At 38.2% G+C, this 15,361-nt stretch overlaps 1 long non-coding RNA gene across 1 annotated transcript; it reads right to left on the minus strand.

Moving 5' to 3' along the window:
• Positions 1–13,933: 13,933 nt before the first annotated feature.
• On the minus strand, positions 13,934–15,065 carry LOC121973748. The gene is made up of 5 exons (XR_006109743.1): positions 14,921–15,065; positions 14,403–14,510; positions 14,247–14,316; positions 14,062–14,169; positions 13,934–13,952 (listed from the first exon to the last, which is right to left on the minus strand). It is a non-coding gene; the product is annotated as an uncharacterized LOC121973748 (long non-coding RNA).
• Between the last annotated feature and the right edge of the window lie 296 nt (positions 15,066–15,361).

Consider the following 15,361-nt stretch of genomic DNA (forward strand, 5'->3'; position numbering starts at 1 on the left):
TACTATCACCCATCGGTCCAGATGATAGAATACTATTAGCTGGACAAATTGGTTTATTGCAGTAATGCAATAAATCATGACTTATGTGCACAGTTTTATCACAACTTTGAAAGGGTTGATGATAGAACATACTCCTCTAGAGTTGGTAGCACTGGCATCCAGCTTACCCCCACTTTGTTACGTACCGCTTTAGGGCTTAGAGCGTCAGAGTGTACCTTCCTTTACTACCCCGGTAGAGATCTGCCATTTGGCGATCCCTACTCTCATATTACGTTAGACACTATCTATACGTACTTTTTTGGAGGGGAGAGATCACTCGGCTTGACTGAGTTCAGGTCAGTTTCTCTTAGAGTCCAGGACTATGTTATGTATAGGGTCCTGACAGCCTGCATATTGCCGATCTCATCTCGGGATGTCCCGAAGATGCGATCTTCACATTATTTCTTTCTATATGCCTTGAGTCATCGGTTGGACATTGATATAGCCTTACACATGTTCCAGAACATCATCTCAGCATCTAGTACAGTCACATCCCGTATAGTGCATATGCCCTACTGCCATATTTTGACTTCCATCTTTTCGACCATCGAGGGTATAGATGTGACCAGAGGAACAGTTATCCCTTTAACCATATACGACGAACTAGGGTCACGCAGTTGTAGACTAGCCCATGCTGAGGTCAACGCTGATGGAGTTCTAGCCTGGACAGGTCGACCACAGCCAGCCGCTGCCCCTATCGATCCAGAGGCCGAGGATATACCCGGTGAGGGTGAGGATTGGCCCGACTTCCTGGCAGAGGACTTTTTCTCAGATCCTTCCACCTCTGCTGGACCCTCTACATATGTCGATCCTTCGATCTCGGCATCACTTTCCGTCGAGGATAGGCTCGCCCGTCTTGAGGTTCACTCCATTGAGACTCGACGCTTCCTCCGATCTCTCCGATCCGAGATAGCTGCTAGTTTCGAGTCTCTCTGAGGCGAGATACGGCGTCAGGGACAACCTCAACCGGCACCCGAGCAGCCTTTAGCCAATCCTCCAACTGACGATCCGCCTGCTTGACTCTATCTTTTTAGATTGTCTAGATATGTCATTCACTTTTTGGATCTGGATATTTTACTCACCTTTTGGTTGTATCTTGGAGTTGATTATCTTATGTTTTGCTGACTTATGTTTTAATTCAGTACTTATTTGTCACTTTTTCAAAATTGTGAATATAATTTCAAAACCACTTTTAAATTGTTCTTAAAAATTCTAGGAAAAATAATAATTTTAAAATCCCATTTTTCTAGATTTTCAAAATATGGAATTAGCTTAGGCTCTACCCTAGAAATCCTGTTCTCCTAGATTTAAGCCAAAGCATCTCACAAACACCTAGGTATACCTTGCTTGTATTTGAAAAACATAGAATGGTGTGAGATGCATAGGGTACAGCCTGGACTCAAGAATGCTTATTTCTGTGCATCAATATGAGTCTGGGCGTTAAATACTTTATTAACAGTAATCAAGTCAAGTCTTCCAGCTCTAGTCAAATCTAACTGGACTAAATGACTTAACTCGACTAACCAAGTGAAAGCTGCTGCCCTCTAGGCAATCAGTAAGTAGCTAAATGTTAGACAGTTGGTGAAGGAAATATTAAGCTTAAGCATGCTTGTACTTTAGGGCTCTGATACCCGATCAAAACAAATTTTGACTCATGCTTGGACTTAAGGACCAACCAATTTGATTAAATAAACTAAATTAAATATTTAGTTTCTCCCTCTTCGTCCAAAAATCAACAAATTCTTACTCCTATGTTTTGAACAATAAGTATTGTTTTATTTAAATTAAGCTAAGTATCTTTTTTAACTTAAGCTCTATTTTCAAAATTCAATGTTTGCAAAAATCTTAGCTAAGTGATTCATAGAGCAACTTTCAAACTTTTTCAAACTTAGCCAACCTTTCTAATCTAACTTTTTATAAATTCTTGCTAAGATATTTTTACTTACCTAAAAGTATTAAAAATCATAGCTTTGCAAAATTTTTACTCATTGCTTTCAAAATATTTTTTGCTAAGCAAAAAGAGACTTCAATTTCCTTTAAGATTTTCAAAATTTAGCTAAGTATATTTCAAAAAACAACTAAGTTTTAAAAGTGGCTAAAATCGTCCTTTCACAGTCTACTATATACTAGCCTTTTAAACTTAGGTGAAAATTTTTCCGAAGTCAATTTCGCATTTAACCCGTCGTTCAAAGCCTAATCTATTTTTCAAAAAGAAAAATTAAAAACTACTTTCAACTGGCTTATTTTTTGATAAATGGCAAAGGGGGAGAGTAGGAAATTCAAAAGTAAAAAATTCAAAAAGGAAACCCTGAATTAAGGGGGAGCTTCACAAAGTTTAAGTGTTAGCTTAAGTTATGCTTTTACTTGAATTTATATACTTAAGCTTGCTCACTTAAAACCTTTTAATATTTATGCATTTGTTTTACTTAACTTTAAATTTGGATTGCCATAATCAAAAAGGGGGAGATTGTTGGTGCGGAAAGCATCCGACGATCGAACCTAAGTTTTGATAATGGCAAAGGATTCAAAGTTAAGGTGTGTTGTGATCTAACAAGTCTGTTAAGTGTTTCAGGAAAAGCCCTAACTGTGGTTAGGCAAGGTAAAAACCCTAGGGGGTGGTAACCCTAGGTCATAGGGGGTGGTAACCCTATGCGGAAAGTCTTGGTGGGTCGAGTGCTTCAGGCAAAAGTCCTAGGGGGTAACCCTAGGTGGAAAGTCCTGGTGTCGCGAACCAGGTGAAAGACTGGACCAGCTGGGAAGCAGAAGTCCAGCAGAAAGTCCGGAAGCATCGAGCACCGAGCAAAAGTCCAGTCGATCTAGAGGATCACACTGACATCAGGTAAATCTCCTGAGTGGAGTAGGTGAGGATGCGTTCCCCGTAGAGGGAACAGTAGGCATCGGGTCGACCTAGGGTTTCCGGCTAGAAATCCGAAGTCAGACCCGGATAGTCCGGAGACTGTCATTATATTCTGTTATCATATTTACTGTTGTTTTGTGCTAACTTTGTGTTGCAGGGTATGTGTTTAGGACTAACACTGTTGCAGGAGCAAAGGAGCACAAGTTTACACAACAAGAAAAAAAAACCTTACAACAACGGTTTTTCACCGTTGTCGTAGCCCCTTTCAGACTGTTGTTAAAGGCTATGTTGTTAAAGGGGGTGGTCAAAGACAATAGTTTTTAACCGTTGTCCTTGAAGACAAAGACAACAGTTTTTAACCGTTGTCTTTGAAGATAGACAACAGTTTTACAACGGTAAAAACCCGTTATCTTGTCATTGACAACAGTTGTTCACCGTTGTCTTTGAACGTATGCCTTTAATAATAGGCTCTTCAACAACAGTTTTGAACTGTCTATGACAACGGCTAAAAATCGTTGTCTTTTTAGCCAATGACAACGGTTTGATAACGGTTAAAAACCGTTGTCTTTTTAGCCAACAATGTTATTTAACATCAGTTTGATAATGATTTTTCACTGTTGTCTTTTAATGCCATTGACAACAGTTTCACATATTTAAACTGATGTCTTTGGGTACAATATACAATATTTTGACAATAAATAAAAAACTAAATTTTTTTCATCATTTAATAACCATTATTTTATTTAAATAATATATCTACAAAATATCATATATAAAAAACCTACAATCCGATCCAAACATCATCATCCAGTGAAAATTTCATTAAAGTACCAACATCATCATCCAGACATCATTAAAGTACCAAACATCAACATCCAAACATCACAAAAGTTTACAAAACTAAATAGTACCCATAACAATATATCACACATATATATGAAGTCTAAAATATCTTGTTTTGTTGGATCAAATCTTCTCTACCTGTGCATCTTCTAAATACCCTGTGCATCTTCTAAACACCATATCGAGAACTGCAGCCTTTTCCCTGAGGTATTATGTAGAGTTTATATATGCTTTCTAAACACCCTGTGCTTTCTCCTCCCTCCTAGCTTCTCTTTTCTTCTCCTTTCTGGGTATGGTCATTATCTTTTCCTTGAGGTAAATAGCATATGATTGCAAGTTAAGTCATTTCCCCAGAGTAAATGGCATAAAGATGATGATGACAAAGATGTTGTACACAATTGAATATGATAACAATACTTCTTTCTAGGAACAAACAACAACAACAAATTAATAAGACAAACTTTATTTTGGTTCCATTGTATTACAGCAAACTTATCTCAAAATCTCAATATTATTCAAGCTGATTTTTTTTTCTAATGTTCTCAAAACCTGAGCTTGATTTCCTTAGATATATGCCTAGGGAAACATTTCATTAATTCTCAGTTAAAGTATACTTCCTTCATTTCAATTCAATTCTCAGCCTTTACAAGACTTGCACAGAATCTGCACTGCATATAATTTGCACTATACTGCAAATGTTGTCTTCACTGTTTTCAGTTCCAAAACTCAGACTCCAAGTTCTTTTCCAATTGTTTCCTTAATTTTCTAATTTATGAACCTATAACTCCTTCCATTCTGCAATTCAATTCTGATTCCTATAAATTAGCTTCTATATTCAGATTCTGCAGTACTATAATTCTATAATCTGACTAACTTCTGATTTCCTTTTACCATTCGGTCACATAATGATTTGTTGGGTTTTTCGGGCCGCGAAAACCACTTTTTCGCATCGCGGAAACCCCGAATCACCCTAGCCAACAGATCTCGTGCGAAGAAAACTTTTCAAAAACGATACGAGTACGAGTTTACAACTTAGATCTACTCGTAGATCTACATGAAGAAAACTTTTATACTTTTGAAGCGAAGCCCTTCGCGTTCCCGCTCGTCCAAACGGTGCCGGATCTCAAGAGTATCAAGATAGATACTCCTCTAGAAGTATCCACACGAACACGTAGGTGGAGAAAAACCACACAAAAGGTGTGCTAGCACCTATGTATGGTTCGGCCAAGTTGAGGAGGAGAGGGAGAGCTTGAGAGGAAGAAGGAAGAAGAAACACACTTGAATGAAAAATGAATTCTCATTCAAACCAAAAGTGGCCGGCCACTCTCCATTGTGAAACTCCCAAATTAATTGCATTAATTGCAATTAATATGAAGTCATTAAAGAGAATGGCTTTGTAACTTCCATGAGGTGGCACCCATGATGATGTGGAGTAACATCATTGGTCCACATCAATGCCAACTCACCAATGAGGTGGCATAAAGTCAAGTCAAACTTGACTTTTAATCTTCCTCTCAAGTCAAGTCAAACTTGACCAAATCTCTTCTATGGTTGATCGAATCCAACCATTCGATTCAAGCCAACTTAATATAATGAATCTAATTCATTTAATTAAATTGATTCAATGAGTCAAAATCTAAATTAGACTCATTGAACACATGAATCAACTTGAGTCGAACTCAAGTTAGCCCAATTAGGATTACTCTTAATCCAATTTGATTCATCAAATGAATCTAATCCTCTTGGTTCATCATATGAACCTAATCTCCATCTAATTGTCCTAAGTGTGTGACCCTATAGGTTCTTGTAACGTTGGCAATGCCCTAAACCCATTTAGGAGCATAAGTAATGAGCGGTATCTAGCAACACATCATTACTACCCAAGTTACAAGAATGTCGAGATCCGACATCACCTTGTGACTACTAATTGTGACTCCTCACAATATATGACAAGTGTCCTTCTATTCTAGACATCTAGATTGGTCAATGTGAGGCATAGACCGTGTCATCCTCTGACCAATCTAAATCTTGAACTCCAAGTAGACTCACTAAATCAAATGAGCTCAATATCCCATATTGACTCATTTGGGCATGACCATGCACTTCGTGGTCTCACTCTATCAAGAATACCGATGTCTCTCCCGTCATATAGGAGGGATAGATCCCATCTACATCACCCACATCCCTCTGCATAATTTGTTATATACCCAGTAATCGCCTTTATAGTCCACCCAGTTACGGGTGACGTTTGACGAAACCAAAGTACATAACTCCTTATGTAGGGATCTATGGTGACTTCAGGTCTAAGGACTAGTAGTCATACTAATAGCCACATAAGAAAGTATATGACACTTATATAACGATTCATGATATTTTCTCATGGCGGGTCATTCAGTATACATTCTCTAATGTATACCCATGTGTCAACTTGATATCTCCATATCCATGACTTGTGAGATCAAGTCATCGAGTTGACCTACATGCTAGTCTTATTGCATTAACATTGTCCCTGAATGTTAATACTCGACTAGGAATGATTAAGAGTAGTGTTCCCTATATCATCTCACTATCCGTTCAACTAACCGATTGATATAGGTGAGAACCATCTACTCAAGGACATTATTATACTTGGTTTATTTGACACAAATACAAGTAAGTATAATAACCAAAATCCAAATGCCTTTATTTATATAGAATATGATATAATAAGTCCAAAATACAATCATCTAATGATTGGCTCTAGGGCTCTAGCTAACAATCTCCCACTAGCACTAGTGCCAATCAGTATAGGCTCTAAGCCCAAATGACCTAGTGTGACCATCATGCTTCTTCTGTGCCAAAGCCTTGGTCAAGGGATCTGCGATGTTAGCCTCTGTAGGTACTCTGCAAATCTTCACATCTCCTCTCTCGATGATCTCTCAAATGAGATGGAAGCGTCGTAGTATGTGTTTGGTCCGCTGGTGTGAGCGAGGTTCCTTCGCCTATGCTATAGCTCCATTGTTATCACAATAGAGCTTAATGGGGTCAGCAATGCTAAGAACCACCCCAAGTTCAGTGATGAACTTGCGGATCCAAACTGCCTCTTTTGCTGCCTTTTGCTGCCTCTGATGCAGCAATGTACTCGGCTTCTGTTATAGAATCAGTTACTGTATCTTGCTTCAAACTCTTCCAGCTGACAGCACCACCATTAATACAAAATACGAACCCCGACCGCGATCTATAGTCATCCTGGTCGGTCTGGAAGCTAGTATCACTGTAACCCTTTACAGCTAGCTCATCACTGCCTCCATATATTAAAAAATATTCTTTAGTCCTTCTTAAGTACTTAAGAATATTCTTGACCGCTATCAGTGACTTTCACCTGGATCTGACTGGTATCTGCTTGTCATGCTCAAAGCATACGAGACATCAGGTCGAGTACATAGCATGGCGTACATGATCGATCCTATGGCTGAGGCATAAGGGATCTGATCCATGCGGTCTCTCTCCTCTCTAGAAGAGGGACCTTGAGTCTTCGAAAGACTCACGCCATGTGACATCGGCAGAAATCCCTTCTTGGAGTTCTGCATGGCAAACCGAAGGAGTACCTTGTCAATGTATGTACTCTGACTTAGGCCAAGCAATCTCTTAGATCTATCTCTATAGATCTGTATCCCTAGAATGCGGGATGCTTCACTTAAGTCTTTCATTGAGAAGCAACTCCCTAGCCAAGTCTTGACAGACTGAAGCATAGGGATGTCCTTCCCAATGAGTAGTATGTCATCCACATACAATATGAGGAAGACAACTATATCCCCTACAACCTTCTTGTAGACACAAGGCTCATCTTCGTTCTTGATGAAACCAAACTGTTTGATTGCATCATCGAATCGAAGATTCCAGCTCCGAGAAGCTTGCTTTAGTCCATAAATGGACCTATGCATCTTGCATACTCTGCTAGTATGCTGTGGATCTACAAAACCCTCATGTTGTGTCATGTACACATCCTCAAGTAGGTTTCCATTCAGAAACGCGGTTTTCACATCCATCTGCCATATCTCATAGTCATGGTAGGCTGCAATAGCAAGCATGATCCAAATGGACTTAAACATCGCTACGGGAGAAAAGTTTCATCATAGTCAATACCATGAATCTGCTTGAAACCTTTAGCTACCAAGCGACCCTTATAGATAAGTTCATCCATGTCAGTCTTTCTCTTAAAGACCCACTTACATCCAATGGGTTTTACCCCTTCAGGTGGATCAACCAAAGTCCATACTTGGTTGGTGTACATGGATTCCATCTCGGATCTTATGGACTCTAGCCATTTCTCGGAATCTGGTCTCATCACAACTTCCTGATAGGTGGTAGGCTCATCCTATATGAGCACAACGTCATCATGGTCAGACAAGAGAAATGAGTATCTCTCAGGCTGACGACGTACCCTATCAGACCTGCGAAGAGGTATGTCTACTTGAACTGGTTGTTGTTCCTCAACTCCTTGTGGAACAACATCATCCACAACACTTTGTGGTTCCAGTTCAATTTCCATCGAGGCATCAGTGCTATTGTTCGCATCTTGAACTTCTTCAAGATCGAACGCGCTCCCACTAGTCTTTCTAGAAACAAAGTCCCTTTCTAGAAAGACCCCAGTCTTTGCCACAACTATCTTGTGCTGACTGGGAATGTAGAAGTAATATCCCTTAGTTTTCTTGGGATATCCAATAAAGTAGCACTTGTCGAATTTGGGTCCTAATTTGTCTGAGACTTGACGTCTAACGTAAGCCTCACAACCCCAAATCCTCATGAAAGACACCTGGACATCTCTCCCAGTCCATATCCTATATGGTGTCTTTATCACGGCCTTGGATGGAACTCGGTTGAGAATGAAAGCTGCCGTGTCTAGAGCATATCCTCATAGATATGTCGGAAGATCTGTGTGACTCATCATAGATCGCACCATATCTAATAAGGTACGATTCCTCCGTTCAGATACACCATTCCATTGTGGTGTTCCAGGAGGAGTGAGTTGGGATAGGATCCCACACTCTGCTAGATAGTCACGGAACTCATGGCTAAGGTATTCTCCACCTCGATCTGATCGAAGTATCTTAATACTCTTGCCAAGCTGGTTCTGTACTTCATTCTTGAATTCTTTGAACTTTTCAAAGGATTCTGACTTATGTGTCATCAAGTACACATAACCATATCTACTGAAGTCATCAGTAAACGTGATGAAGTATCTATAACCGCCTCTAGCAGCGACATTGAAAGGGCCACATACATCACTATGTATGAGTCCTAATAAATCAGTCGCTCTTTCACTGTGCCCACTAAAGGGAGTCTTGGTCATCTTGCCTCGTAGGCATGACTCGCATATCTCATATGATTCTAAATCAAATGAGTCCAGCAAACCATCCTTATGGAGCTGGGATAAGTGCTTGTCATTTATATGACCTAAGCGACAGTGCCAGAGGTAGGTTTGGTTCATGTCATTTGACTTGAACCGCTTAGTATTTATGTTATAGATAGGGCTCTCAAGATCTAGAATATAGAGTCCGTTTATCAGAGGTGCACTACAATAGAACATATCGTTTAAATAGACGGAACAACATTTGTTCTTTATTATAAACGAAAATCCTTTCTTGTCCAAACAAGAAACTGAAATTATGTTCTTAGTCAAGGTAGGCACATAACAACAATCATCTAATTCTAGTACAAGCTCAGAGGGAAGAGATAGATGATAAGTTCCTACAGCAATAGCAACCAGTGCTCCATTGCCTACTCGTAGGTCTATCTCACCCTTCGTCAATGCCCTGCTATTCCTCAGCGCTTGTACATTAGTACAAATGTGCGAAGCACATCCGGTATCTAATGCCCACGATGAAGAAATAGAGAGGTTGACTTCTATAACATGTATACCTGAAGTAGAAATCTTATTTCTCTTCTTCTTAAGATCTTCTAGGTATTCTTTGGAGTTCCTCTTCCAGTGCCTTGCTTGTCCTTGATATAGGTGACAAAGATATTCAACCATATCGAAAGCGCCCATCAACTCATGTTGCTTCTGAAGCTCAGAGTTCATGGTCGTGAGCATAAGACAGGACACATCTAATGTGTCATCTTGATGCTTCTTGTAAGCATCTCGGTCTGCTCGCGTGGCAGTGGCAGGAGGAGCTGCTCCAGAACGTACAGTTTACGTTCCTGAGTGAGAACTATTCTCAGATTCCTGTACCAGTCCAGGAAATTTGCTCCGTTGAGCTTGTCCTTCTTAAGGACAGAACGCAGAGAGAAGATGTTCGTGTTTGACGTCATGACAATTCTACAACAGAAATAAATGCAGAAATAAGTATCATATTCTTAATCATTTAATTAGGCCTTTAACTAAATGATGCTCCCACTGAATTCTATAATTCATGTGGGACAAGATCCACATCATACTAACCCTTGAGTTAGCTTTGCCTAATACGCCCAAGACTTAGTATGATCGGTAGGTAACGATTACCAATTACATCTCTATGCAACTCTTGTTTATAGGATAAAATCCGCATTTATATTAAAACTCAAGTTAGCTTTGGCTAATACGCCCGAGAATTAATATAAACATGATTTTGTCCTACCTTTTCCAACCATTGGAAGAATGCCTATAGTTGTACTCGATCCAACCGAGTAAACTAGGAATACTCAATCTAATTGAGTTTGTATTCACCCATGCGTTGATAGGCGGGACCAAGATTGTCCCTCCGTACCCTACCAAGATAGTATGTGTTGCTCTGCTTTGGCAGATTCAACAACAGCATGCGATCGAGGTAGTGGTAGGTATCACGACATGGTAGGCATTACGAGTTGACGCGTTTTAGATCTAATCTAAATGATGATGCGTATCATATACTCAATAGATCCAATCTAATCGAAGGGTGCATCATGTGCACGATTTAGATCTAATCTAATCGCTAGGCACTAATTAACTACTTAATTAAACATGCATCACATACACAAGTAATTAACTAAGTTTTGTGATTAGTCATGGCCCTACTACGATCTTCTCAAGCCAATGAGAAGACCGGATTGTCAACCTAAGGTCAACTTCTCAAGCGCATTCCTTTTGACCACCTTGTGTTGCTCGCGCCTTCCTCGTAACTCCGTCTCGAGTGGACCTTCCACAGCTCCAATTTTGTACATTACAATTTTGAAACTCGAGTTACATTCGAGTCTAAATCTAATTTACAACCAGAATAAAAGAAAGGCACGACGTGCAGGTCGCGAAAAATAAAATAAAAATAAAATACAAGCACACACATCACATAACGGCACTCAGGCTGTATTATGAATTACAACACAATTGTCCAATCGAATTGGGTCTTTGGGCCATGACTATCACAAAATTAATATATAATTCAAAATTATATATTTCTGTAATTTTTCTGTAATTTTTCATAATTTTACAGATTTTATGAGTAAATTTTTCCCGGCGGTCCCGATTTGCGATTTCGGGCGCAATCGCGGAGCAAATCCCCTTGCGGGGTTAGGGGTAGTACCTCTACCCGCGATCTAACCATCGCGAGTTGCTCCTAAGCGATCCAAGAGCTCCTAAGTCCGCTGTCCCAAAACGATTTGGGTCGAAACGATGCCGTTTTGGGAAAAACTTCTCGGTAGTCGAAGCCTACAAGTGTATAAACACTTGTGCTTCGCTTCTACGAGAAAAATTACTCTTAAAACTATAAAAATCATAAATTTACAGAAATGTACAGAAGCTTTAATTTTTCATAAAAATTAAATTAAACTCGTACAAGCTTCGCACGTGGCTCTGATACCACTGTTGGGTTTTTCGGGCCGCGAAAACCCCGAATCACCCTAGCCAACGGATCTCGTGCGAAGAAAACTTTTCAAAAATGATACGAGTACGAGTTTACAACTTAGATCTACTCGTAGATCTACATGAAGAAAACTTTTATACCTTTGAAGCGAAGCCCTTCGCGTTCCCGCTCGTCCAAACGGTGCCGGATCTCAAGAGTATCAAGATAGATACTCCTCTAGAAGTATCTACACGAACACGTAGGTGGAGAAAAACCACACAAAATGTGTGCTAGCACCTATGTATGGTTCGGCCAAGTTGAGGAGGAGAGGGAGAGCTTGAGAGGAAGAAGGAAGAAGAAACACACTTGAATGAAAAATGAATTCTCATTCAAACCAAAAGTGGCCGGCCACTCTCCATTGTGAAACTCCCAAATTAATTGCATTAATTGCAATTAATATGAAGCCATTAAAGAGAATGGCTTTGTAACTTCCATGAGGTGGCACCCATGATGATGTGGAGTAACATCATTGGTCCACATCAATGCCAACTCACCAATGAGGTGGCATAAAGTCAAGTCAAACTTGACTTTTAATCTTCCTCTCAAGTCAAGTCAAACTTGACCAAATCTCTTCTATGGTTGATCGAATCCAACCATTCGATTCAAGACAACTTAATATAATGAATCTAATTCATTTAATTAAATTGATTCAATGAGTCAAAATCTAAATTAGATTCATTGAACACATGAATCAACTTGAGTCGAACTCAAGTTAGCCCAATTAGGATTACTCTTAATCCAATTTGATTCATCAAATGAATCTAATCCTCTTGGTTCATCATATGAACCTAATCTCCATCTAATTGTCCTAAGTGTGTGACCCTATAGGTTCTTGTAACGTTGGCAATGCCCTAAACCCATTTAGGAGCATAAGTAATGAGCGGTATCTAGCAACACATCATTACTACCCAAGTTACAAGAATGTCGAGATCCGACATCACCTTGTGACTACTAATTGTGACTCCTCACAATATATGACAAGTGTCCTTCTATCCTAGACATCTAGATTGGTCAATGTGAGGCATAGACCGTGTCATTCTCTGACCAATCTAAATCTTGAACTCCAAGTAGACTCACTAAATCAAATGAGCTCAATATCCCATATTGACTCATTTGGGCATGACCATGCACTTCGTGGTCTCACTCTATCAAGAATACCGATGTCTCTCTCGTCATATAGGAGGGATAGATCCCATCTACATCACCCACATCCCTCTGCATAATTTGTTATATACCCAGTAATCGCCTTTATAGTCCACCCAGTTACGGGTGACGTTTGACGAAACCAAAGTACATAACTCCTTATGTAGGGATCTATGGTGACTTCAGGTCTAAGGACTAGTAGTCATACTAATAGCCACATAAGAAAGTATATGACACTCATATAACGATTCATGATACTTTCTCATGGCAGGTCATTCAGTATACATTCTTTAATGTATACCCATGTGTCAACTTGATATCTCCATATCCATGACTTGTGAGATCAAGTCATCGAGTTGACCTACATGCTAGTCTTATTGCATTAACATTGTCCCTGAATGTTAATACTCGACTAGGAATGATTAAGAGTAGTGTTCCCTATATCATCTCACTATCGGTTCAACTAACCGATTGATATAGGTGAGAACCATCTACTCAAGGACATTATTATACTTAGTTTATTTGGCACAAATACAAGTAAGTATAATAACCAAAATCCAAATGCCTTTATTTATATAGAATATGATACAATAAGTCCAAAATACAATCATCTAATGATTGGCTCTAGGGCTCTAGCTAACATGATTCTCACATCACATTTCTTTCAATTTAATTTTGAACACAATAATTTCCAAATTAGGTACCCAGTCTTAATACTGGATACAAAATTCTAAACAATTTAGTTTCAGATTATAGTTCTTGAATTGTTCTGTATTGCTCAAATTCCTTCTCAACTTGAGTTTCTATTTTTCTTAATAAGATGCTCTTGTCTTATTAATATTAAACACCCTTTTACTTCCTGTGAAAATAAAAATCACATGATTTTAATCCAATTCAACAACAAGAAGTCTAGCTAGTCTCCAGTAATATAGAGCTTTAGAGTTTGTAAAGTATATAACAACAACTGGCTAACAAGGTTTATTATTTTCTTCATTGTTATATACTCTAAATTAAACTTCTCATATAGTATTTTCATATAGCAGATCCTAAAAAATAGACGTTGATTTCCTATGTTGAAACATTGCCAATTTGTTTCAATTTAACTGAATATTATCATTGTCAAATGCATTAAGATGAACTCATGTATATACCTATTCATAAATATGATCTTGTATGCATTCGGCTATTTCAGAGTACACTTCATCAATTTCTTCTTGAGAGTATTCCGCTTTTGTGAACTGTGAACACACATAAATTATATGATCTTAAAGAATAAAATATGATTAATTAGGAAAAAATAATAACTAAATAACTTCTAATTATTTGAGATGATAAAGATAATATTACTATTGATGGTAGTGTATCCCCCTCGATCATTGCAATTTCTTTAGTAATTTGTCTCATAAATCTCATCACGTAATAACCACATTGTTTCGCATCTGGCTGCCTAGGAGCCTACGTTAAAGGCAATTCATATTGTTAATGATAAATATACACATTAAAATATTTGATTGAAATAGAAGTACCCATACCTTGATTACTTCCCATTGTACATGCTTTCTTCCTTTCCTTCCATTGTTCGAATTAAATAATCTTAACGCCCTTTATATATATACATTCAACATAGTTGATATATAAGTGTTTTATGGCTAAATTAAATACATAATAAAAAGCATATATAAATTCACATTTCCATAACATATTTCCAATCTTCATCACAAATGCGATGACTTAAAGAATCCAACACGTAAACAATCTCCTTATGAGGTTTAATGACAGTCAAATTCCAATGGAAACTACACACAAATACAAAATTAGTGCATACAATTCACTAAAATAGTCAATTGAAAATGATATTAAAGATGTTCATTACCCATTGCAACTTGGCATCAAAACTAATTGATTAATTGATGCACCACTCATCCTATCTACTAATTGATTATGTATGTTTGCATAGGAAATAGGCCAATGAAGGACAGAACCAAGATACAAAACTAAGTTTATGCCAATTCCATTGAAAGCAATACCTTCCAGGAACGAAAATGCTGCAACATCAACATAGCATATTACTAACGTTCAAGTATTTAGGAATATATGATTGTTCAATTAATTTTCATAGGATGTACTACTAGATATTGTTAGTATCCGTTCTTGATAAGACAAAGGCTATCACATAAAGTATGAGAAAAATATAATCAATACTTACCTAAGATTATTGGTGGTGCCTTGGAGATAGGAAGTTACACTTTGTGGCTCAGATCTTTGATCGATCTCCTCAGAACCATTGTCTTCAAAATGCCTTGATGATTGGTTCTGCAATGAGTGTCCAGGTAACTAGTAAGTAATGAACTAGTATCTTGTTTTGCCAGTCCATACGAGATCATCATACTTCTAGAATCTAGTCACAGTAAAAGCACTCCAAATACTATTGCATGATATTTTGTTTAACTTTTCAAATATACATAAAGGGAAACAATGATGTAGCTAGGATTGCCCGAGTTAGATTAGTATCGGCAATAGTCTATCTCATTTTGTTTTCAAAAAACAATCATCATCTCACAAAATTGAGAAGTTTTTTAAAAAGGAGAGATTTAAAGAAATTAACTAGAAATTAGTTAGATTAGATTAGAAAATTGACACAACTCAC

This window comes from Zingiber officinale, chromosome 4A (assembly GCF_018446385.1).
Source record: "Zingiber officinale cultivar Zhangliang chromosome 4A, Zo_v1.1, whole genome shotgun sequence".
NCBI lineage: Eukaryota > Viridiplantae > Streptophyta > Magnoliopsida > Zingiberales > Zingiberaceae > Zingiber > Zingiber officinale.